At 41.1% G+C, this 24614-nt stretch overlaps 1 protein-coding gene across 2 annotated transcripts in view; it reads right to left on the reverse strand.

Annotated features, from left to right (window-relative positions):
* The window catches only part of LOC134211136 (LITAF domain-containing protein-like), a 34274-nt gene extending 9660 nt beyond the window's left edge, over nucleotides 1-24614 (reverse strand). Inside the window, exon 1 of one of the 2 annotated variants that reach the window (XM_062687776.1) lies at nucleotides 24352-24614. The gene's annotated coding sequence lies outside the window, so the exon portion shown is untranslated. Of the gene's footprint in view, nucleotides 1-24140 lie in introns of both variants that reach the window. The other variant, XM_062687775.1, reaches the window with a different exon arrangement.

A 24614-nucleotide genomic window follows, 5' to 3' on the forward strand; every position in this document is an offset into this window, starting at 1 on the left:
GAGATTCCTGCAAGAACTCTCCCGGAAAATTGTTCCCGTTTTTTTCTTCGGGAATTCTCTTGGAAATTCCTTGCAAAATTGGTCTGCAAATTCATCTGGCTACAAAAAATAAATTTCGTCAAAACCAGTGCTGGAAATACTCGCTTCACGAGTAAGAAAAGATTGTTCTTCTTCTTCTTATTGGCATTACATCCCCACACTGGGACAGAGCCGCCTCGCAGCTTAGTGTTCATTAAGCACTTTCACAGTTATTAACTGCGAGGTTTCTAAGCCAGATTACCATTTTTGCATTCGTATATCATGAGGCTAGCACGTTGCTACTTTTATGCCCAGGGAAGTCGAAACAATTTCCAATCCTAAAATTGCCTAGACCGGCACCAGGAATCGAACCCAGCCTCCCTCAGCATGGTCTTTCTTTGTAGCCGCGCGTTTTACCGCACGGCCAGTATTTTTTTCAGGAGTAAAAATCACGATCGCGAGTATGTGAGGTTACTTCGAATAAAATGGATAAATTTCACTTATTGCTAATTTCTTCCAAAACGTGAAATGCAAAGATCTTGCAAGAACTTTCCAACCAAAATGCAAGCAGCGAGCTGTCAACTTTTGGTTGTCAAATCCTATCCTTGCTATGAGCTTGAAAGAGAAGGACGATTAGACGTCAGCTGAAAGCTGTCCGTTTGTTTTCGTCGACCTTTTTTTCGAAGCGCGCCAAAAACAGTGATGCCAGACTTTCAGGAATGACTTAAATTGTATATAAATGACAATAAAAAAATATGTTTTTGAAGTGAAAATTGTCGTGTTTTACCAAGTATTTTAAGGTTTTGAAAACTGGATATTTCTTGGAATATAGTCTGGCTAAAAAGCAAAGATTTTATTTGACTCCTCCAAGACTGTAAACATTCTTTTTGCGAAGTACCAAAACATTTGTATTTTCATTGCCAACAACACTGGTTGCAAGATTTTCAGGCGTTCCTCAACATTTGCTAGTCAGATTTCATGCATTTTGACATTCCACTGCAACCTGCAATAACATGCATAATTATGCATGATGTGTAACATATCTTTGAAACGTCGCGAATATCACGTAATTTATGGATGTTCCGAAGCATTAACATACAATATTTCATAAAAATAATATCCTCACATTTACAAGGACGATAATTTTGCGCAATGCTACATGTAGTGTACTATATCAAAATATAAATTTGATTTCGTTGTGATCAAATATCAAATATAAATTTGCTTAGGATACAGAGCCTTCTATCGAAATTTTAGCTTCCGAACGGTTTTATAAACATTACACCACTCCCAAATAAAAAGAAAGGCAAAAAAAAATTTTTTTTTGTTTTGTTTTTTTTTTTTTGCTTCGATAGTACGTACACTTCGATGGTACGTACACTAAAATTACGGAGGTGTACGTACTATCGAGGTATGCCTGTATTTGTCTTTTTCGTACACTAAGAAGTCATCAAAGGCTATAAGAATTATAATTATAAATCTATTCGACGGATAGAAAATGAAATATATTGACATCAAATTGAAATAAAGAATTAAAAAAAATCAAATTGAAATCATAATTTGTTTTCAAATATGAATCATCATGATCTAATCATATTTTGATCTAATTTTGGTGTAGATTTCTAAATTGTATTATCTGCCATCAAACTATGTACTTATTTTGTTATCGGAACCAATATTAAATTTAGTTTTCGATTTGCTCTCATCAATAGCAGGAATAGTTTTCTGTTTGATGTCACAGCATGATTTTTCTGATATACATTTTGTTATTTTAACCGTTAAATTGAACAAAAAGATTTCAAATTAAGTAATCATATTCGGTGAATTCACAACATCAAAACAAGTTATCGATTTGCTCTTAAGCTTTGCTCGGGTTCTCACCCCAGTAGACCTGGGTTCGATTCCAGGTGCCGTTGGTATTTTCTAAGACGACTAATGTGTGTAAAAATTTCTTATCAGATCTGAACTTGACAATGAGATTGTACAATCATGTTGATGATACATTTGCTTTTGATGTTCACTGCAATGCAAGAAAATTTCGTCTCATTAGTTGGACCACTGAAAAGTAACCAAACCCGAGAAAAGGCAGATAACTGAAATGATATCAAACTGATAACAGGATTAGTTATCCTTATTATCATCTTAATACTTAGTTATAAATCATGTGATTAACTGATAACTGAATAATAACAAAATGTATTATCAATACAAATTTGGTATTTTCTTCTAAATTTCGCGTAGTTTAGATATCGGACTTCTTTCAAACATATTGTACAATGCATAAAAAAATCTACTCATCCGCTTATTTTTCGACGCAACCAAAAATAAACGCCAGATAGTCGCCTAAGAAAAAGATACCTGTAGCAAAAAAGCTACTTTGATAATTTTGAAAATTTGACCGCCACGTGGTGGTTTGTAGCGATGAATACCAGATAGAAGGTAGAAGCCTTGAAAAAATGATCATGAAAGATGTCATTTTGCTGCAAGGCGCAATACTAACTTCTGCTAAATGTACCCGGCCTATGCTATGAATAGCGTGACAAGAGCTGTTTCCAAACACTGAACTGAAATTTTCGTCTAAGCAGGCTGTGATTTTCCTCGTTACTAACGATATCTACTGATTTGTTTATTTGTTTATTTGTCAACAAAGGAATTTCCACAAAAGTTGAAATTTTCCTATTTGTTTTATACTATGCTTATTTACTTTCCTTTCATTTCAGGTGTCGTTGAATAATGAAATATGTATCTGAGAACCAAGCGTTGCAGTTTAATAAGTACTTAAATGGCCTTTCAGCTCCCGGAACATATGATCCAAGGCCCTGTGCTCATTCAGGAACGGTGAAAAGTCTTGACTAACCGCAATATAATTCGTCTTGAGATCCACAGTGCTTATGTATATGGGGAAGCGTAAAATTTAACTGGAAGTGTCGGATAATCAAGAAATTTCAACGATCTGGTGTGTTGTGGAGAAAACAGTCATGCTCGCACTTTCGTCGATTTAGCAATAGGGAGGAGAAGACCACCAGCTGTCATCGAGAGAAAAATAAAATCATTGAAATTTCACACGGTGTGGTATAGGAAATGAAGTATATTTTTGTTATAAATCAAAATTAAGGAAGTTTCTCAATTATTTATCATCAGACTAAGGCCGGAGTGGCCTGTGCTGCACATAAAAGACTTCTCCATTCAGCTCGGTTCATGGCTGCACTTCACCAACCACGCAGTCTGCGGAGGGTCCGCAAGTCGTCCTCCACCTGATCGATCCACCTTGCCCGCTGTGCACCTCGCCTTCTTGTTCCCGTCGGATCGTTGTCGAGAACCATTTTCACCGGATTACTGTCCGACATTCTGGCTACGTGCCCGGCCCACCGCAGTCTTCCGATTTTCGCGATGTGAACGATGGATGGTTCTCCCAACAGCTGATGCAACTCGTGGTTCATTCGCCTCCTCCACGTACCGTCCGCCATCTGCAACCCACCATAGATGGTACGCAACAATTTCCTTTCGAAAACTCCCAGTGCGCGTTGGTCCTCCACGAGCATCGTCCAGGTCTCGTGTCCGTAGAGAACTACCGGTCTTATAAGCGTTTTGTAGATAGTCAGTTAGGTACGGCGGCGAACTCTATTCGATCGGAGCGTCTTGCGGAGTCCAAAGTACGTACGATTTCCAGCCACTATGCGTCTCCGAATTTCTCTGCTGGTATCGTTATCGGCGGTCACCAGTGAGCCCAAGTACACGAATTCTTCAACCACCTCGATTTCGTCACCACCGATACAAACTCGTGGTGGGTGGCTCACATTGACCTCTCTTGAGCATCTTCCTATCATGTACTTCGTCTTCGACGTGTTGATGACTAGTCCAATCCGTTTAGCTTCGCTTTTCAGTCTGATGTAGGCTTCCTCCATCCTCTCAAAGTTACGTGCCATGATATCAATGTCGTCGGCGAAACCAAATAACTGGACGGACTTCGTGAAAATCGTACCACTCGTGTCAATCCCTGCCCTTCGTATTACTCCCTCCAAAGCGATGTTGAATAGCAGACACGAAAGACCATCACCTTGCCGTAACCCTCTACGGGTTTCGAAGGGACTCGAGAATGCCCCTGAAACTCGAACTACGCACATCATCCGATCCATCGTCGCCTTGATCAACCGTATCAGTTTATCCGGAAATCCGTTTCGTGCATTAGCTGCCATAGCTGGTCCCGATCGATTGTATCATATGCAGGAAGTTTCTCAAAACAATCTTGATTTACAGGGTTAGAATTTTAAAAGCACACAAAATAGACATGATACAGTATCCCCCGCTTATCCGGACTTCGCTAATCCAACGACTCGTTAGTCCGGATCAAGCTTAATTCGGAATTTTCCGGATTAAAAAGTATCAACACCCATTTAAACACATTATGCTGTCAATTTTCAAATTTTTGCTGTGATTTTGTTTTGGTTCATTCGTATGGATTTGACAGTCGGATAAACGAGAGAAACCCCGAGAGCCCGGCCATACATTTGTCGGATCAGTCGGGGTATACTGTATCTCGATTTTATATTTTTTCCAAAAAAGCAGTTAATGTTTAAGATTGTTTCATTTCTAACCCCACAAACTAAAAATTCTATAACGTTTTAGAGACATTTTAATTCTCATTTCCTATACAGTGAACGTTCGCTAATTGGGGTTTTTCTAATTGGGGCGCTTTTTAGTTGGGGGTTCGCTAACTGGGGCAAAACCCAATTAAAAAGCAGCTAAACGTCAGAATGTGATGTCAAAAACGCGTTGACGTTTCATTTCCGTGTTTGGCGGGATCGATATTTTCTGGCGCGTAAAATTTTCCTTTGTTCGATGCAAAAAGTAAACAACATTGACGCTTGTCAAAACGCCCCAATTAGCGAACGACATTCGTTAGTTGGGGTTAGGTTGTGTCCCAATTAGCGAACGATCACTGTATAATGCCATGTCAAATTTCCAGGGTTCTACTTTTTCTCTAAACTTTTCCAGGTGGCAGCACTGATGAAGGAACCTCTCTTCATGTGTATGCTCAACCACAGAATAATTGCTCAACTATTGACAGTTTAAACCTAGGTTTGAACGCAAACGAGCAAGATCATCTGCAGTCAAACCTCCAATAGTCGATGTGGAAAGGAGGTCGACTCATGGGAATATCGAGATGTGAAATAGAAAATCCTTTGGGAGGTGTTTGAATGGACCATCACAATAGCCCAAAAATATGTTTGACTAGTCGACCTGGCAGACATGGTAAGCGAAAATACGCGTTGTGGACTAGGTACCCATACGAATCCTAATTCCGCGTGGCCATGGCCTGGGCTCCCCACATAACCTTATGTAGTACCAAAATCATTCGCGAAGTCGAAGGAAATTCTTCATACAAACAATGACAGTTCTTTATGGGTTTTACAGTAGAGCAACAGAGAAGAGGAAATGGCGGCCATGTTTCACTCAATCTCTGACAGATAGCAATGGGATTTCTTATAGGAGGGAAGAGCAGAATTTGCTTCGACTTCGCGAATTCTTTTTCACAGCAAATTTTTTCACGGATTAATTTCTCCTGGAATCAGCAGTATTTATGTTTATATATGCATATGAAAACATGAAACGTTTCACTGTGAAATGCAAGGTGGTTTAGTTTGAATAAAACCTATAACCGAAATCGATTTACAGCATGGCGCTGTTAGCAACCTAATGATTGATAATATAAGAGAGAAAAACTAACCTAAGCCTATTATTCAATTAGCCACAACTGAAAACAAAATGTATTCAATGACGATGAACCGTTTTTTTCTAATTGATTGCCGATTCGCTATTTTGAATTAAATTAATTTCGGTTATCATTTTTGTTATGTTGACTTGTAATTCAACCAGAATGATAACAATTCTAGTTATCAATATAACTGGATAATTAAGTTTTTTTTATTAATAAGTTATTCTGCTTTGCACTCTGTCCAGCTGACTGTTATTTACATAAATGGTTATGGCATCGTCATGATTTTATTATAAATATTCTTCAGTACATGCAAGATCGTAGAAAGCGTAGTGCTCTTCTCGCCTGCTCCTCAAGAAAGCGCAATTGGGTGCGTGCCTAGAGACGACGCCGTACAATCATTCGCTGCTAGTTCGAATCCCAGTGTATGCCAACATTTTTTTTCAATGCGTAACGAAGTCGGCTGATAACTAAATACTAACTAGTTATTTGAGTGAATAACATGGATAACAAATGTGTTATCAAATTGGTATCAGTGATAACCTAATTTGTTTTCAGGTAGTTATTTCAGGAACAAAATTTTTGTATCGTTTTTGTTATGTTGGCTTTTAATTCAGCCAAAATGATAACAAGTTCAGTTATCAATATGTTCGATCACCGGATAATATAATTTGTTATCAATTAGTTATTCATTTTTGCTCGGGAAGTCCTCTATTATTTACCATGTTTATTATTTTCGATTTAACATATACAGTAGACATTCGCTAATTGGGTTTTATTTAATTGGGGATTCGCTAATTAGGATAAATCCCAATTGAAAAGCATACAGACGTCAAGATGTTCGAATGTTTATCGTAGAAAGTGAACAACATTAACGCTTGTCAAAACGTCTCAATTGGCACTCGCTAGCTAAGGCGAGGTCGCGACCCAATGATCGACCGAAAAATCACTGTAGAGTGTAGGTATTATTGATTTTAGAAAGAGAAAGTCTGAAACAGACCTTAGTTTGTACTCCGAAAATTGTCGAATGATGCTTTAATTTTGTGTCAACATGACTCGGTAGCAAGGCCAGTGATTGTTACATCATATGAGTGAAATCCTATCTACAGATGCATATGTTATATGAAAACCGAGATTAATCCACCAAGCGGTGATGTTGCCTTTGTTGCCAGACTTAACTGATTTAATACACCGTTTTATTCATAACATTCGAACGCAATGACCGATACAAAAACCGTGTATTTAGTAATCAACTAGGGGTTGTCCCCCGTTGAATGCAACTTGTTGTGAGAAAATCGACACGGACAGACAGACATTTGCTCGGCTTGACAAACTGAGTCGATTTGGCATATATCATCATGGGTCTCAGAGCCTTCTATAAAAAAGATCGATTTTGGAGCCAAATGATAGCCTTTCGGTACAATTTTACTGTACGAGAAAGGCAAAAATGAGTTATGAACCTTTTCAAAAAACAAAACAATTCAAAAAACCTCCTTACTCGAAGGGCTAGAAAAAAGGGAGCGCTATTTCATTTCAAAATTGTAAAACTATTCCACCAAACTTGCTTCAACGGATTTTATCACACCTTTGCTAATTGGTCTTATAATGAAGTTATGATCTATAACTGCTTATTAGGTTAAATTTTGTGCCAAATATCCTTCGTGTCCTAATTATCTGGCGCGCTTTTTTGACGCCCAACACTCGACGAGAAATATTGATAGCATTGTTTGCTATTAAAAGAGTGGTCTGTTTGATTATTTCATTTGAGAGTGATAGCTTTGGCTTTCAAAAGATGAACTATAAACATTAATCTAGGGCGGTTTTCAATAGTTTTTTTAGCATGAGATAGAAAACGGAATAGAACCTTTATTCATTTATTTTAACTTCTTAACTAAAATAGGTCACATAAGACAAAGGATGCATTTTTCGAACCATTTCTTCTTCTGCTTCTATGACCCTACATATCGCCACAGGGAACAGACATGGAGGCTCGAACAAAATTTCTTGCAAAACATGTGTAAACAAACACACCGAACCTCAACGTCATCGACGTCGACATTGCAACTCACAATCTCATTTTGACAACACGATGGCGCTGGTACACTCAGAATAATCTGCTCGTAATAGATATGTGTACACTAATATGTTGTGATCAGTTCACCACGCATTTGTGATTCATTTGTTCGGCTAATAAAACTCGTTTTGCGCTAATGAAAAATATGTGCAGCTGCTCATGATATATATTACACTAATTTGTTTTAAGTGCGTTCTGGGATAGTGGATGGTTATGTGCGCACACTTAAATCTTAAAATTAAATTTTATGGATTTTCGCCGATAAATATGTGCGGATTATCCTCAGTGTATGCTCTTGCGTGCATAACGACACTAGCGCACAGTGGCATTTTTTGATGACGCTAGCGCTGATTATGCACGGGATAACGGCGACATTCCGAAGTTATTCAAAATGAACAGTAATAAGTTATCACAACATGGCGAATGCAGCTTCAACGTCTGTTCACTGTGATATCGCCTGGAACTTGGCCTGTTTAGTATTCTATTAACATTTTATTAGTAATTAATTGAAAGCTTGTCCACAGACAAACAAACGTGGCAATAATGAAATTCCCATCGTCCATCAACTCAACGATCATTTTGAAGTCAACTTCTTACGAGTTTCACACCCAGAGGCTGTGGAGAGGTGCAATGCACACCTTGTCACTAGCAACATTGGTCGCCGCACCCATATGTGACCTTTGTCTGTATGTTGCCAATCCCCCGAGTAGCGCAACTGACAGACACCGACTCGACGCCATCGTCATTCTCGAAGAGCGAACCGTAGAGCAACAAAGTGTTTATTAATTACCTCTGTAATTCTTCTATAAATAAAAGTTCACGTTAAAGTAATCGCGAGTGCTTTCTTATTACTTTTACTCCCGAATCCCTTCGCTGGTTTTTTCCACTGTGCTACCGTGATTGTCCGTCAGGTTTTGGTCCCAGTTGGACCCGGAGATAAGTTGTGAATAACATTCGGCTGTGTAGAGCCATTTTGTTTGGTGTTCCACCTAAAGGGTGAAGAAAAAGAAGTGCACAATCGTGATCGGCCGCGTGCGAGAACGTAAACAAAAGTTTGTTCGGGCGAAAAGTGAACTGTTTGTTTTTTTGCAAGTGAAAAATGGTTGACCCGCGTTTCTCGATTACCAAGCTTAATGGTACAAACTGGCAGACGTGGAAAGTCCGCCTTGAGAATCTGCTTTCCCGCGAAGATGTGTGGTATACAATCGAAGAAGCTGTTCCGGCAGTGAAAAGTGAGAAGTGGAAAGGCCACGCTGATGTTAATGATTGAAGATAATCAGCTTCCACTTGTTAAGAAATGTGCTCATGCTCGCGATGCGTTTGAAGCTTTGAGTGATTATCATGAGAAGAAGACACGATCGGTTCGTGTGTCTCTCTTGAAGAAACTGTGCGCGATGAATATGGCAGAACGCGGTGATCTTGAGCAGCATCTGCTTGAAGTTGACGAACTTTTCGAGCGGCTTGACGCAGCCGGCACCGAACTGGACAGTGATACGAAGATTTGTCTGCTTCTTAGAAGCCTTCCTCCTTCTTTCGATAATCTGGTTACGGCTCTCGACAGCCGTTCAGATGATGACATTTCGATGGATGTTGTCAAGTCCCGGCTGATGGATGAGTATCATCGCCGGCTGGAACGGGAAAGTGTGAGTGTCACAAAACCAGAAAAAGCGATGCGATCCGCGGAAAGCGCAAATAGTGAAAAGCGTGTATGCCACTTCTGTAAGAAGGTTACTACATCCGACGCAACTGTAGAAAGTTTCTAGCGTCGAAGAGAGACAGTGAAAGTGCGTCGAAATTCCGTAGGGAAGACAGTGTGAAAGCGAAGGCAGCTCAAAGTGATAGCAAAGGTGTCGCATTTGTGGTTGGCTCTGAGACGGCTTGCTGGATCATCGACAGCGGTGCCAGCGCGCATATGACGAACGATCGTTCGTTCTTCTTGGCGCTGAAGGAATTCGCTGGCGGCTGGATAACTCTGGCCGACGGTAAGAAGACACAGATAAAAGGTGAAGGTAGCGGTGTTCTCTATGGTGTTGACGGCGAAGAAGATGTTATGAAAAATCGACATTAGTGAGGTGAAGTTTGTTCCTGGTCTGTTGACCAATTTGATCTCTGTTGCAAAGCTTGCACAGAAACAATTTAAAGTGTGTTTTGACGAAGAATTGTGTCGGATTGTCGATCCGAAAGGTGTCGTTGTAGCGACTGGATGTCGTTACGGCGGCTTGTACCGTCTGAAGCTTGCGGAGACTTCACCAAGGTAACCACCGGACAACACAAGGAAAACTGTCAGCATCAGTGGCATCGGCGCCTGGGCCACCGTGACTGGGCGGGTGCTGAACGCTTAGTGAAGGAGAACCTTGCGACAGGCATGCAGGTAAGCGATTGTGGTTTGCGTATTATATGTGAATGTTGTTTGAAGGGAAATCGTCTCGACCCCTTCCCTGCTGTTACTGAACGGAAATCGACTGAATTTTGAACATCGTGCACACCGACCTGTGTGGCCCGGATGAAGACCGCCACCCTAGCGGTAACCGTTACGTCATGAATATCATCGATGATTTCAGTCGATTCACGGTTACATACCTCCTTAAGAACAAATCGGAAGCAGCTGAATCCATCAAGGAGTATGTACGATGGGTTGGAAATTTGTTCGGTCGGAAGCCGAAGGTAATCCGCTCCGACGGTGGAGGGGAATTTGACAATAAGGACCTGCGAAATTTCTACCGAGTGGAAGGTATCAAGCCACAATTTACTAATTCCCCATACACACCACAACAAAACGGTGTGGTTGAGCGTAAAACAGGTCGCTCACTGAGATGGCTACCTGTATGCTTCTCGATTCTGGACTCGAAAAGCGTTTTTGGGGTGAAGCGACGCTTACCGCAACATACCTGCAAAACCGATTACCATCAAGATCCGTACAGAAAACACCATATGAACTCTGGTGGGGCAGAAAGCCGGAACTAAGTCACTTGAAAGTGTTCGGCACCGAAGCCTACGTGCACATCCCGGATGTGAAGCGAGGGAAAATGGAAGGCAAGGCGCGCAAGCTTACTTTTGTAGGCTATTCTATGGAGCATAAAGGCTACCGTTTTGTGGACCGGGAGACAGATCAAGTAACTGTGAGTCGAGACGCTAGATTCATAGAACTCGGCAATGGGTCAAACTCAGTGGAGTATCCGGTTTCAACCGAAGAGGACGAAATCAAGCTGCTGCCGTTTATGGAGAAGAAAGAAGACAGTGACAGTGAATCAGTGGTAGAAGATTCTGGAAGCGACGAATACTACCAAGCATCGGATAACGAGGCGCACCCCAAAGGCAACCGTCGATCAGCACGGCTAAACTGTGGTGCTGTCCCGAAGCGTTTCCACGATTTTGTTTTGGATTATGCCGTGGGCATCGCGGCATGTGCCGTCGAAGAACCGTCAAATTTTAGGGAAGCCATCCAGAAACCGGAATGGAGAAGCGCAATGGAGGATGAACTGGCCTCGCATCAACGAAACGGGACCTGGGAGCTCGTTCCACCACCACCCAAAGCACGAAAAATCGTGGGATCGCGGTGGGTGTTCAAGGTCAAACGCAACGAGCAAGACGAAGTCGTGAAATATAAAGCCCGGATTGTAGCTCAGGGCTACAACCAACAACAAGGAGTCGATTACGACCAAGTGTTTGCGCCGGTTACACGTCAAACGACTTTCCGAACATTTCTCGCATTGGCTACTAAGCACAACATAGTTGTTCGGCACCTCGATGTAAAGACCGCGTATCTAAATGGGACTTTAGATGAGGAGATCCTGATGCGACAGCCTCCTGGCTGCGCAGTACCGTCCAAGGAGGAGTATGTTTGCCGACTCAAGCGAAGTATTTATGGTTTAAAACAATCGGCACGCTGCTGGCACCGACGACTCAACGAAGTGTTGGCGAAGTTAGAATTCAAGTCATCAGGAGCAGATCCATGCTTGTACGTCAAAAGTGTTGGTACAACTAAAGTGTTTCTACTTGTTTATGTTGACGACATGCTGATAGGGTCCACCGATGAACGGGAAGTGGAACACCTATTTGATTCTCTGAAGGAAGAGTTCGAGCTTACTTGTCTTGGCGAAGTTCGACACTTTCTCGGAATGGAAGTACAGCGAGAAGATGGAGTTTGCAGGATCAGGCTACAGAAGTATATAGAGAAGCTCATCTTACTGAATGGGATGGGACAAGCAAAAATTACTAAATCCCCCATGGACCCTGGGTTCCTGAAATTGGCCGAATCCAGCGAAGCCTTCGAAGATTCAACGAAGTACAGGAGTCTCGTGGGAGGATTGTTATACCTTGCGGTAACTGCTCGGCCCGACATTGCTGCGTCAACTGCAATCCTTGAAGGAAATTCAACGCTCCTGAAGAAGCTGATTGGACAGCTGCGAAACGCATCCTGCGTTATTTAAAAGCAACGGCAGATTACAGTCTGCAACTCGGAGGAACTCCAGATCAAATGTTACTCGGATATTCAGATTCGGATTGGGCTGGAGATGTTGGCAGTCGAAAGTCAACTTCCGGCTCGGTGTTCATGTTTGCTGGAGGAGTCATATCCTGGATGAGTCGCCGTCAAACATCTGTCACCCTTTCGTCTATGGAGGCGGAATACGTGGCACTCAGCGAGGCCTGTCAAGAAGCTGTATGGCTGAGACAACTCTTACGTGATTTCGGTGAAGAACAGAAATCTCCAACAGTGATGTGTGAGGACAATCAAGGCTGCCTGGCATTTGTCAAAACGGAGCGATCTAGTCGACGGTCAAAGCATATCGACACGAGGGAGAAATACGTAAAGGATTTGTGTGAGAAGCAGGAGATCAAGCTGGTCTACTGCCCAACCGACCAAATGACAGCAGATGTGATGACTAAGCCCTTGGGCCGAAGAAACACCAACTGTTTTATGAATTATTGGGTCTCGCGAAGCACTAGTGACCCGGTAGTTTATTGAGGAGGAGTGTGGAGAGGTGCAATGCACACCTTGTCACTAGCAACATTGGTCGCCGCACCCATATGTGACCTTTGTCTGTATGTTGCCAATCCCCCGAGTAGCGCAACTGACAGACACCGACTCGACGCCATCGTCATTCTCGAAGAGCGAACCGTAGAGCAACAAAGTGTTTATTAATTACCTCTGTAATTCTTCTATAAATAAAAGTTCACGTTAAAGTAATCGCGAGTGCTTTCTTATTACTTTTACTCCCGAATCCCTTCGCTGGTTTTTTCCACTGTGCTACCGTGATTGTCCGTCAGAGGCACGCGCATCGCATTCCTTTATATTTGACATTTCACACTAGCGCCTTCTTTTAGCATTATCGTACTAAATAACATTTCGTGCGACACGCACGCGGGAGAGTGATAGAGTAATTGGATGATGGATTTTTCGACTCTACGACACTACCCATAATTCCATTACCCATAATGCCGTTACTCCTGAAGGCCACTACCCCTGAACGCCACAACCCCGAATGAGTCACTACCCCGAATACCATTACCCCTAATGGGATACTACCCCGAATGAGCCAGTACCCCGAATTAGTCATTATTTCAAGTTAATACTTCATTTCAATGAAAAAAATGTTACTCAATAAGAGGTTATTCAAATTTCATATGAATGAACAATAATTGGAAATGAAACTGTTTTAATGCAGTATGGAACTAAGTATTCTTACTCCGTAAGATCCCGTTCCACTTCGTATGGCACTCTTCAAGATTCCTGAATGGCACGGGGAGATTATGCAGCACGTTTACAATGCAGAGAGTTGGAGGCAATTGCGGTCCACGTCAGCATGGCTACTAGGGCAACAAGGTAGAAGTTGTTCTTTGGTCGCTGTAGTAAAAGCAACGGATTCTGGATGAAGCGTGGTCTGAATCTCAAAATTGACTAGTGGGTGAATGGGTAAGTAAGAGCGAGTGAGTGAGTAAGAGTGAGTGTGTGAGTGAGCGAGTAAGAGTTAGTGAGTGAGCGAGTAAGAGTAAACGAGTAAGTGAGTAAGAGTGAGCGAGAAAAAGAGAGAGCGCATGATTGAGAGTAAATGAATGAGTAAAAGTGGATGAGTGAGTAAGAGTGGTTAAGTGAGTAAAAGTGGGTGAATGAATGAGAGTGGGTGAATGAGTAATAATTAGTGTGACAGAGTAAGTGAGTGAGTGAGAGTTTGTGTATGAGAATGAGAGAGAGGGAGATCTTGTTTGTCTTCGGGAAGTTGCTTTGACTTAAAGAAGGCATCATCTCGTTTCGCCTTCTATGGAACAGACGTTCCTTTTAAAAAGGCAGTATTTACTCTGTGTGCCTTATCGAGGTATAAGCACGTTCATTAAAAAGTGGTATCATCTCCTTTGTCTGCCTTATACAGGGAAACCCGTTCATTTAAAGAAGGCATCATCTCCTCTGTCTGCCTTTATACCGGGTAAACGCGTTCATTTAAACAAGGCATAATTTCCTCTGTGTGCCTTATACCGGCAAACATGTCCATTTAAAGAAGGCATCCTCTCCTCTGTCTGTCTTATACCGGGCAAACCTGTCCATTTAAAGAAGGCGTCATCTCCTCTGTCTGCCTTATACCGGGCAACGCGTTCATTTAAACAAGAAATAATTTCCTGTTTATTCCTTTGTACCGGGCAAACCCGTCCATTTAAAGAAGGTATCATCTCCTCTGTCTGCCGGGCAAACGCGTTATACCGGGCAAACGCGTCCATTTAAAGAAGGCATCATCTTCTCTGTCTGCCTTATACCGAGCAAACGCGTTTTTTTAAAGAAGGCATCATCTCCTCTGTCTGCCTTATACCGGGCAAACGTATTCATTTAAACGAGGAATAATTTCCTCGGTGTGCCTTATACCGGGCAAACACTTCCATTTAAATAATGCATTTTCTCCTCTGTCTGCCTTATATCGGGCAAACACGTTTACACATTTAAAGAAGTCATCATCTCCCCTTTCTGCCTTATAACGGACAAACGCGTTTATTAAAAAAAGATCATATTTACCCTGTATGCCTTATACCGGGCAAACTCGTTCATTAAAACAAGGCATCATCTCCTCTGTTCGCCTTATACCGGGAAAACGCGTTCTGTTGGAAAAAAAGGATCTCTTACTCCATTTCGTAGAATAGTACTTTTCCAGGTCATAATGACAGGGATGACAGTTAAAGCTAATTAGAAGAAAAATCAAAACCGTTGGTTAAACTGGTTGGTTAAAAACTGTTGCGATTAATCGATATCTGTTGGTGTTAAACATAATAATAGAATACTATAGATTCTAAATGTTTTCGGGGTAACTGCCTTTCGGGGTAATTGCCTTTCGGGGTAATGGATTTCGGGGTAGTGTCCCATTCGGGGTAATGACTTTCGGGGCAATGTCCCATTCGGGGTAGTGGCCTTCGGGGTAATGGCATTCGGGGTACTGGGATTCGGGGTACTGGGGTGGAGCCGGATTTTTCATAAAGTTGTTCTTAATGTTACAACAAAAAACCTTTTCCCAGCGGTTAATATGATATAAAATTGCTTTCATCTCCAAAAATGTAACGATTTTCGAAAATAAGTTTCACTGGTTAAGTGTAGGCAGGACGATATGCACTTACCAACTGGACACAAGCGCGCCGTACCCAGCAGCAGTTGCTTTCAAATGATATGGAAACCACAGACAAACAGACGTAACACCAGAGAAAATACTATCGACCATGACTTTAACGATCAATTTGAATTTGATTGATTACCTAATTCACAACCAGAGGCGCTAGTGTCGTAATCCTTCGGGTTTGACATTTCACCCCAGCGCCTTCTGGTGACGATGTCATACGAAACATCGTTTCGTGTAACATGCTCGCAAGATGGTGGTAGATGAGTTGAACGATGGATTTTTCAGAAAAATGTTCAAGCTGTTACGTCTGTTTGTCTGTGTGGAAACTATTAAATGTACAGTCGACTCTCCACATCTCGATGTTCTATATCTCGATATCTCTCCTTATGTCGATGGTTTCCTCAGTCCCTTCAATCTACATATATTTGGGCTTTCTACATCTCGATAACCTCCCTATCTCGATATTTCTATCTTCTATCTCTTCTATCTCGATGGGTTCTGATAATATTTTGTTTAGGAATCACTCTCCTTATGTCGATATGTTCAAAATTTTCGGCTACTAGACCATCTTGGGACAATACCAAAAGCATCAACAACAGGAAACGACATTTGTTTTTTTGTCGTTTTTCATAGCAACGATCTTTTTTGGATCTATTACCCATTTCAAATTTCCGTCCATCTCCCTTCAATATCGAGATGTGGAGAGGCGACTGTAATTCGAACCTGGTTAAATGTACTTTTCAGAGCAGCAGGGACTATGTCCAAAGGCTTGACGATCCCTCCCCAGGCCATCTGCGAGTTGTGGTGCCTGTCTAGGATGTAGTGGGGTTTGACAGTGGGCTCTGTTAAACCTCTATAAAAATCTGCATGTATCCGCAAGTAGGCTCCGTTAAAGCGACCGTGTGCCGCTCAAAGCGCACAAGCCCAAGTCCTGGTGTTGGGTGGGACGCTAAACAGACCTGACACGACGGCCCTCCGACGAGAGGTTTGCGCAGGCCCAATAAGCCGCCTTTAAAAACAACCATTACGAGCGACATAAAAGATAATACGGCTGAATATAATCAGCAACGACCTAGGCGACGAATAAAGGATCACTATTAAAAGCTTGGAACATGGAACCTGTCGCTGCAAGTCGCTGCAAGAACTGCAGAGTCGTCAGTCATGACTAAACATTGGGCGGCTACAAGACGGTAGACTAGCCCAAGGATACGCGAAGCAGCTGGAAGTGGCACTCCTAACGGAAGAGCAGCTAGGCGCAGCGTCTCTTTAAGATGGCTGGAGAGATATTCGATCCGCCATTGAAGAGCTGCAACCGCTGCTCCAGGCACGGTGCTCCCGGATCAGCGAAACGACTGGTATGACAGCTAATGTAACCAGTTATTTGAGGAGAAGAATGTAGCATGGGCGAGATTGCCACAACACCGCACGAGGGCGAACGAGGAGCGATACAAACGAGCGCGGAACAGACAAAACTTGATTTTTTGGAGGAAAAGGCGCCAGCAAGAAGATCGAGACCGTGAAGAGACGGAGCAACTGTACCGCGCTAATAACACACGAAAGTTCTATGAGAAGTTAAACCGTTCACGTAAGGGCCACGTGCCACAGCCCGATATGTGTAAGGACATAAACGGGAACCTACTTACAAACGAGCGTGAGGTGATCCAAAGGTGGCGGCAGTACTACGAAGAGCACCTAATTGGCGATGTGACAGACAACGGTGGCGGTATGGTAAAGAACCTAGGAGCACGCACGCAGGACATGCGACTTCCGGCTCCGAATCTCCAGGAAATCCAGGAGGAGATTGGCCGGCTGAAAAACAACAAAGCCTCTGGAGTTGACCAACTACCAGGAGAGCTGTTTAAACACAGTGATGAGCGCTGCACTGGGTCATTACCAAGGTTTGGGAGGATGAGGTTCTGCCTACAAAAAGGGCGAAAAGCTGGATTGTAGCAACTACCGCGCAATCACATTGCTGAACGCCGCCTACAAGGTACTCTCCCAAATTTTATGCCGTCGACTAACACCAATTGCAAGAGAGTTCGTGGGGCAGTACCAGGCGGGATTTATGGGTGAACGCTCTACCACAGACCAGGTGTTCGCCATACGTCAGGTATTGCAGAAATGCCACGAATACAACGTGCCCACACATCATCTATTTATTGACTTCAAAGCCGCATTTGATACAATCGATCGGGACCAGCTATGGCAGCTAATGCACGAAAACGGATTTCCGGTAAAACTGATACGGTTGATACAGTCGCTGACGACATAGATATTATGGCACGTAACTTTGAGAGGATAAAGGAAGCCTACATCAGACTGAAGAGGGAAGTTAAGCAGAACGGACTAGTCATCAACACGTCGAAGACGAAGTACATGATAGGAAGGGGTTCAAGAGTGTAGTATGCTAGATAATATGATTCAACCAGAGTAGGCTACTTAGAATAAACGATCCACTTGAAGTATCGTAGTGATGGTACCAGACGTGGTTTATTGACTGTTACATTAGAGGGCAAACTGGGGCAAGGAAATCCCCACAGGATTTAAAATATCTGGTCTGAAGTTTCATATGCATACTATGTTGGAAATCGACATTTCCAACTGATATTTATATAATAATTGAGATTTCACCACACTGCATACCACGCTGTAGAATGTTAATGTCAAAGGAAGTGCAGCGTGAAGCTATTTTTCTGTTCTCTTCATCCAATCATTTCACACAAGGCAAATCTGACGTCATACGCTCCTAGAGATGTCGTAAAATCCCAAATAATCGATTAGTAACTAATCGATTACACTTTATTCTTGTCGATTATTGAATCGATCCATCGTTAGGTAATAATCGATTTAAAATTAATCGATTATCACAACGATGAATCGATTAATCGAAGTAATCGATTAATTTGCGACTTCTTAGAGATGTCGTTAATTCCAGATTATTCGATTAGTAACTTATCAAATATTCTCGATTCTTGTCGATTATTGAATCGATTAACCGTTTGTAAGTAATCGATCCAAAATAATTAATTTGCGACTTCTTAGAGATGTCGTTAATTCCAGATTATTCGATTAGTAACTTATCAAATATTCTCGATTCTGTCGATTATTGAATCGATTAACCGTTTGTAAGTAATCGATCCAAAATAATTCGATTATATATGATAGCGCCTCACGGTGTGTCTGTGACCATTATTAACGAAAAAATGTCCATCCATTTTGAGCTCGCCTTTCGAAAGATATAATATCCAGGCGTCTGCTATGAAAATTTCAAAATCTTTCATCTAGGGAATCGAAAGTTATAGCAGTTACAAATTTAATGATTTTTGCGTTCGATATCTCACTAATATGCGGACTGGAATTCTACATTCCCTTCGCCTAAGTACCAGGTATACAGACTAGAAATCTTATTCCCTTCGTTATCCTGTTTTTGGGGTATGTCCATAAAAACGCCCGTACTTCAAAAACGATGATAGATGAACACTCGGTGTCTTCAGCAATAAAATTCATAATAAATTACACTACAACTTTGCCAAAGCACCATATTTAAAAATCGTTTATTAAAGAAGTCACATTTTGCAGCGCCACCTGTGGCAAAAATTTGAACTACAACTTTTTGTCATTCGATGCGCCATATTTTTCCAAAATTTATTCCCGAAGACACTAATGCCAAAAAATAACATCCTGAAGTGGTAAAAAAAAAGTTCACGATTTTCGCCAAACGCACCACTGTGCAGTGCTACCAATAATAGCGAATCGAATATCTCAGCTTCTCTTCCGTTTGACTGGGTTCTGACTTCACCCCCCAAAGAGTTGAAGGATAAGGTAATTTGAGTGATTGAAAACTATGTATTAGGCTTCTATTTAGATTCTTAAGAAACTGTTATTGAACAGCGTTGTTATTACATCACACAAGTCACCTATTACGTATTCCCTGTGTCAGTTAATTTATGAAGTAAATGTATCGTAGTTCAGCAAGTCAGTTAAATTGTTGAGACATTCCGAAGTGGTGCATATATGCTTTTTCCGTCTACCGTTCTCGGAAAAGGCCGGTTTCCTCGTGTGATCTAGCCTTTCCCATTGAAGGGAATAAGATTTCTAGTCTGTATACCTGGTACTTGGGCGAAGGGAATGTAGAATTCCAGTCCGCATATTAAAACCCAGAAAAACGAAGGGAATGAAAACATTCTAGTCCGTATATCTGGTAGCCAGGCGAAGGGAATGTAGAATTCGAAGGGAAAATCCAGTCCGTATACCTGGTACTGGAGCGTAGAGAATGCAGAATTCTAGTCCGCAAGTAAAGAATCGGCGAAGAGGGTTCATGTGTAACCCTAGTCTGTCGAAAGACCAAATGTAGGAGAACCAATGTTTCTCAGTCCATTTGGCAACTGAAATTGAATTGTTAGGAAATTTTCATTAGCTGCCATGGTTACAGCTTTTCTTAAACAATGAAGGAAATCTAAACAATGATAAAGATAACCTAATCTCGTTCGGATTAAAATATAATCCAATTAAATTTAAATATATAAAATATAATCCAATAAATTCAAGCAATGCTTTAGTGACCCATCTTCCACCCCATATGAAAAACTAGATATTGCATCTACGAAGAGGGAATGTCATGATAACACTTTTGACTGGTTCTCAGTGCTGTCCCACTGAACTACTTTAGGAAGCTTGAAACTAAATATCTCGAATCAAAAATGACCTGGAAATCGACGGGCATATTTTGGAAACCGGTAAGTTTCAAACTTAAAATTTAAAAACGACGTGTCGAAACAAGAGGTGCCTTCCATGCACGGAATACGTAATAGGTGACTTGTGAGATGTAATAACAACGCTGTTCAATAACAGTTTCTTAAGAATCTAAATAGAAGCCTAATACATAGTTTTCAATCAATCTAAATATGTCAATGATAATAAATCTCGGCCTTTCTATGATTATCGTTGTGCTGAAATTGACTTTTTTCATTACATTGAGTCGAAGTTTAAGCAAACTTGCAAATAGTTGTTTTTATTTACATGCTATTTCGTAAAACCCAAGTTTTTTCAGTTGAAATTTAAATGTTATTTGTTAAATATTTACAGATTAATACTATATATTTTTGAAAATTTCGAGAGACTTATATGTAGTCTACATTAATTTATTTATTATTCAACGAATGATAAAATGCCACTCAACAGGCTCAGTACATATAACCTATCTTCTTTTTTGTGATACCCAATATCAAAGTGTGAAACTTTCCTGATAAACAACTGTTCATCAGAGATCATTAGAAAGACAAATGTTAAATATAAACAAGGTTCTAAGTATAAGCAGCGTTAACTCTGTAGCTGTACAATATATAAATGTACAATTGGCATAGAAACAAATCCAAATATTCTTGAATCATTATTAGAATAAAGGAGAGATGTAGTATGCTAGATAATATGATTCAACCAGAGTAGGCTACTTAGAATAAACGATCCACTTGAAGTATCGTAGTGATGGTACCAGACGTGGTTTATTGACACTGTTACAAAGAGAAGTCAATATGAGCCACCCACCTCGAGTTTGCATCGGTGTTGACGAAATCGAGGTGGTAGAAGAATGTGTATACTTGGGCTCAAAGGTGACTGCCGAAAATGATACCAGCAGAGAAATTCAGAGTGGTTGAAAATCGTACATACTTTGACTCTCCAAGACACTACGATCGAATAGAGTTCGCCGCCGTACCAAACTGACAATCTACAAAACGCTCATTAGACTGGTAGTCCTCTACGGACACGAGACGTGGGCGATGCTCGTGGAGGACCAACGCGCACTGGGAGTTTTCGAAAGGAAATAGTTGCGTACAATCTATGGTGGGGTGCAGATGGCGGACGGTACGTAGAGGAGGCGAATGAACCACGAGTTGCAGCAGCTGTTGGGAGAACCATCCATCGTTCACACCGCGAAAATTGGAAGACTGCGGTGGGCCGGGTACGTAGCCAGAATGTCGAACAGTAATTCAGTGAAAATGGCTCCTGACAACGATCCGACGGGAATAAGAAGGCGCTGTGCACCACAGCGGGCAAGGTGTATCGATCAGGTGGAGGACGATTTGCGGACCCTCCGAAGACTGCGTGGTTGGCGTCGTGCAGCCATGAACAGTGCTGAATGAAGAAGACTTTAAGTATTGCACAGGCCACTCCGGCCTTAGTCTGGTAATAAATAAAAAAATAATGGACCTGGGTTTTTATGTCAAGTACATAAAGGTTTAGGGCCCTCCTTAGCTGTGCGGTAAGACGCGCGGCTACAAAGCAAGACCTTGCTGAGGGTGGCTGGGTTCTGGGTTCGATTCCCGGTGCCGGTCTAGGCAATTTTCAAATTAGAAATTGTCTCGACTTCCTGGGCATGAAAGCATAATCGTGTTAGCCTCATGATATACGAATGCAAAATGGTAACTTGGCTTAGAAACCTCGCAGTTAACAACTGGGTAAGTGCTTAATGAACACTAAGTTGCGGGGCGGCTCTGTCCCAGTGTTGAGATGTAAAAATTGAGAAAATGGAGAAAAATGGAAAAAAAACATGTTGTTTAATAACTCCGGAACGCAATTTGATTGGGAAAATTTTCAATCGCGAAAAATTAGGAAGGATTCCGCGTTGAATGCAAGCAAATCGGATAAGATACACACACATACAAACATCATCTTAATTCGTCGAGCTGAGTCGATTGGTATGTTACACTATGGCTATGGATCTCCGAGCATTCTACCAAACGTTCAGTTTTGGAGCGATCCTATAGCATTTACGTATACTTAGTACTCGTGGAAGGCAAAAAATTTAACCAATTTTGCATATAGTAACCCTCAACCAATTGTCTCGCAACAATATGCATTCGAAAGGTGGTAAAATCTTGTTGATTTCTATCCAGCATCCTATCTGTATGTTTAAAGTGGACTGCTAGTAGCCACATACGTTCGAATTGTTTTTGGATTTTATCTTTACTCCTTTGATTATTGGCTGGTGTCGAGAATGTTTGTTAATTACTCAATCAAGCGTGAAATGGCGCATGTTGACATACATTTAGTCATCATTTCAATATGACTTCAGGTAGTCGTTTCTAATATTGATTGATGTACACATGCGTCGTCTCAAAGCAGCCTTGAAAAAAACACTATGTGGATACCGAGCCTACGTACCTCGCTCCTAAATCGCTAATCCATCCATCTTTAAATTATGTTATTTTCCAACCATGAGTCGCCATGAGTATTTTGATCCACGTTCTTTTTGTACTGATTGTTAATAATAAGGAGATATCAGTTGTAGAATATCATACCGTCAAATGGGGTTACTTGCAACTTTTTTAATCTTCAAAGTCATTGTATAACCTATGCTGATTTTCTCGGTTTATGAATATTTTTTTCTTAAAATATATGGCTAGGGTATTGTTTCAAAACCATTATCTCTCTCTTCCAGGAAATATTAAAACCATTGCTAATTTAGTGCTCTCGGTAGAGACAACTTCATAGGCAGGGCTACCGGTGACATTTTTGTACTTTCGGAGCAAACTTGCTTAACATAACTGCAAAAGTATTTTTTTAAACGATTTTTCAAACATTACAATCAGTTTACATTCCGCGTGAACAATCGCCGGCAAGTAGGCAGTTTCCTATGTTGAAGAACGCATTTTTGCTGTTGCAAGTTTTTTCAACATTTTTCAAGGTTTGTTGTTCAATTCACGCAACTGTTAACCCTCAGTTCTGTTCAATAATACCTAGTCTTTCAAAATGTGGAAGCTTTAAGTACTTCCCATCTGAGTAAGGCGAGGCATAATTTTAAGTCTTGATTTTTATGCTGAACTTAAATTAGAGATGGTAAAGCATGTTGCTTGAAAACGATTCCGAATTATATTCTATCTTAACGTCATAACTTGCTTTCACATTATAAAGTTTGACAACAAAGATGTTCAGATTAAGCCACAACGAACAGCCTTGAAACATGCTTCTAAATGGGATCTTTTGACGGTACTTAAGAATTGCGGCTCCGCGACTGACTGAGCCTGATAAATAACCGAATTGGTTAAAAAAATGAACTAATAAACTGTCCGGAAAAAATAGTAGCTCCTTGTAATTTTAATTCGCTATATCTCGCATTTTTATCTCGAACACAATCAGAGAAAGTTGTGACAATATCATTGAGTTGTTGCTTTTTAAACAGTTATACGTTGACAGTACATAGAGAAACATGAGCTCTCTCTCTCTATTGACATTAATTCATTCGATCAACATCAAACTAGTTCCGATAAGCGCACATCATTTGCATTCATTTATTTTCCTTTGATGATTGGACCCACACAACAAAGAGTCAAAATAATGAATAAATATATCTTTGACTAAACAATGGGCACTTGGCATATCTGGATGTAATAAAATTTCGACTTATGAAACTGTTGCCCTTCCAACAGATAGCATTCGAGAGGTAATGTAAGCCACCTCCTACATTGTGCAAGTACAGATGTTTTGAGGCACTAATTGCTTCTAGATTCAAAAGAAGCCAGCTTATTTGTTCGCAATCATTCGCACCCACTCGTATAAACATCAGTCTTTGATCAAACAAAATCGCAATACAAGAATCGGCTGGTGAAAAAACGTATATGTATATGTTGTTGACGTAATTTTTCGCTTCGCAAAAACACTTTCTTTATTTTGTCACATTGAATAGAACAGCTGAATTTCACCTGCTTATGATTATGAATCGTTTATTAGTTTCATCACTCACTTGAAGTTTTATATGTTTCGTCTCGATCTCAGAAGCACCAGATATCGCACGATAAATTATCCTTGACGAATGCTATTAGTTTCGCCAGCAAGAGTCCTCTTCTTGTAATGGAAAATATGTGTACACGTCCAAACAGGAACTTTCTGTGGGGATTCCCACGGTCGACGATTCGACTGCTTTCGATTAGTTTAACCACTATGAAACACCTCACCTCTCAAAGGAAGCCAGACACGATTATTTCCTCACTGATATCTTTTCACAACTTGAATTTGGCGTTTTTCTGTTTGTTGGCTGACGCGTTTGTGTATGACTTCATCTGATTGTATTTTTAGCTTGTCTGCTCTGAGCAGCGATCTCGGCAACTCTAGCGCTGTCAGCCAGCGAATGGTTCTAGCGCTTTATAGAATAATGTGGATTGCCTGTTTTGTGTTTTCGATATCACACTGTTGAACTGTCATCCAAGTGACGTCCGCG

Source organism: Armigeres subalbatus, chromosome 2, assembly GCF_024139115.2.
Source record: "Armigeres subalbatus isolate Guangzhou_Male chromosome 2, GZ_Asu_2, whole genome shotgun sequence".
NCBI lineage: Eukaryota > Metazoa > Arthropoda > Insecta > Diptera > Culicidae > Armigeres > Armigeres subalbatus.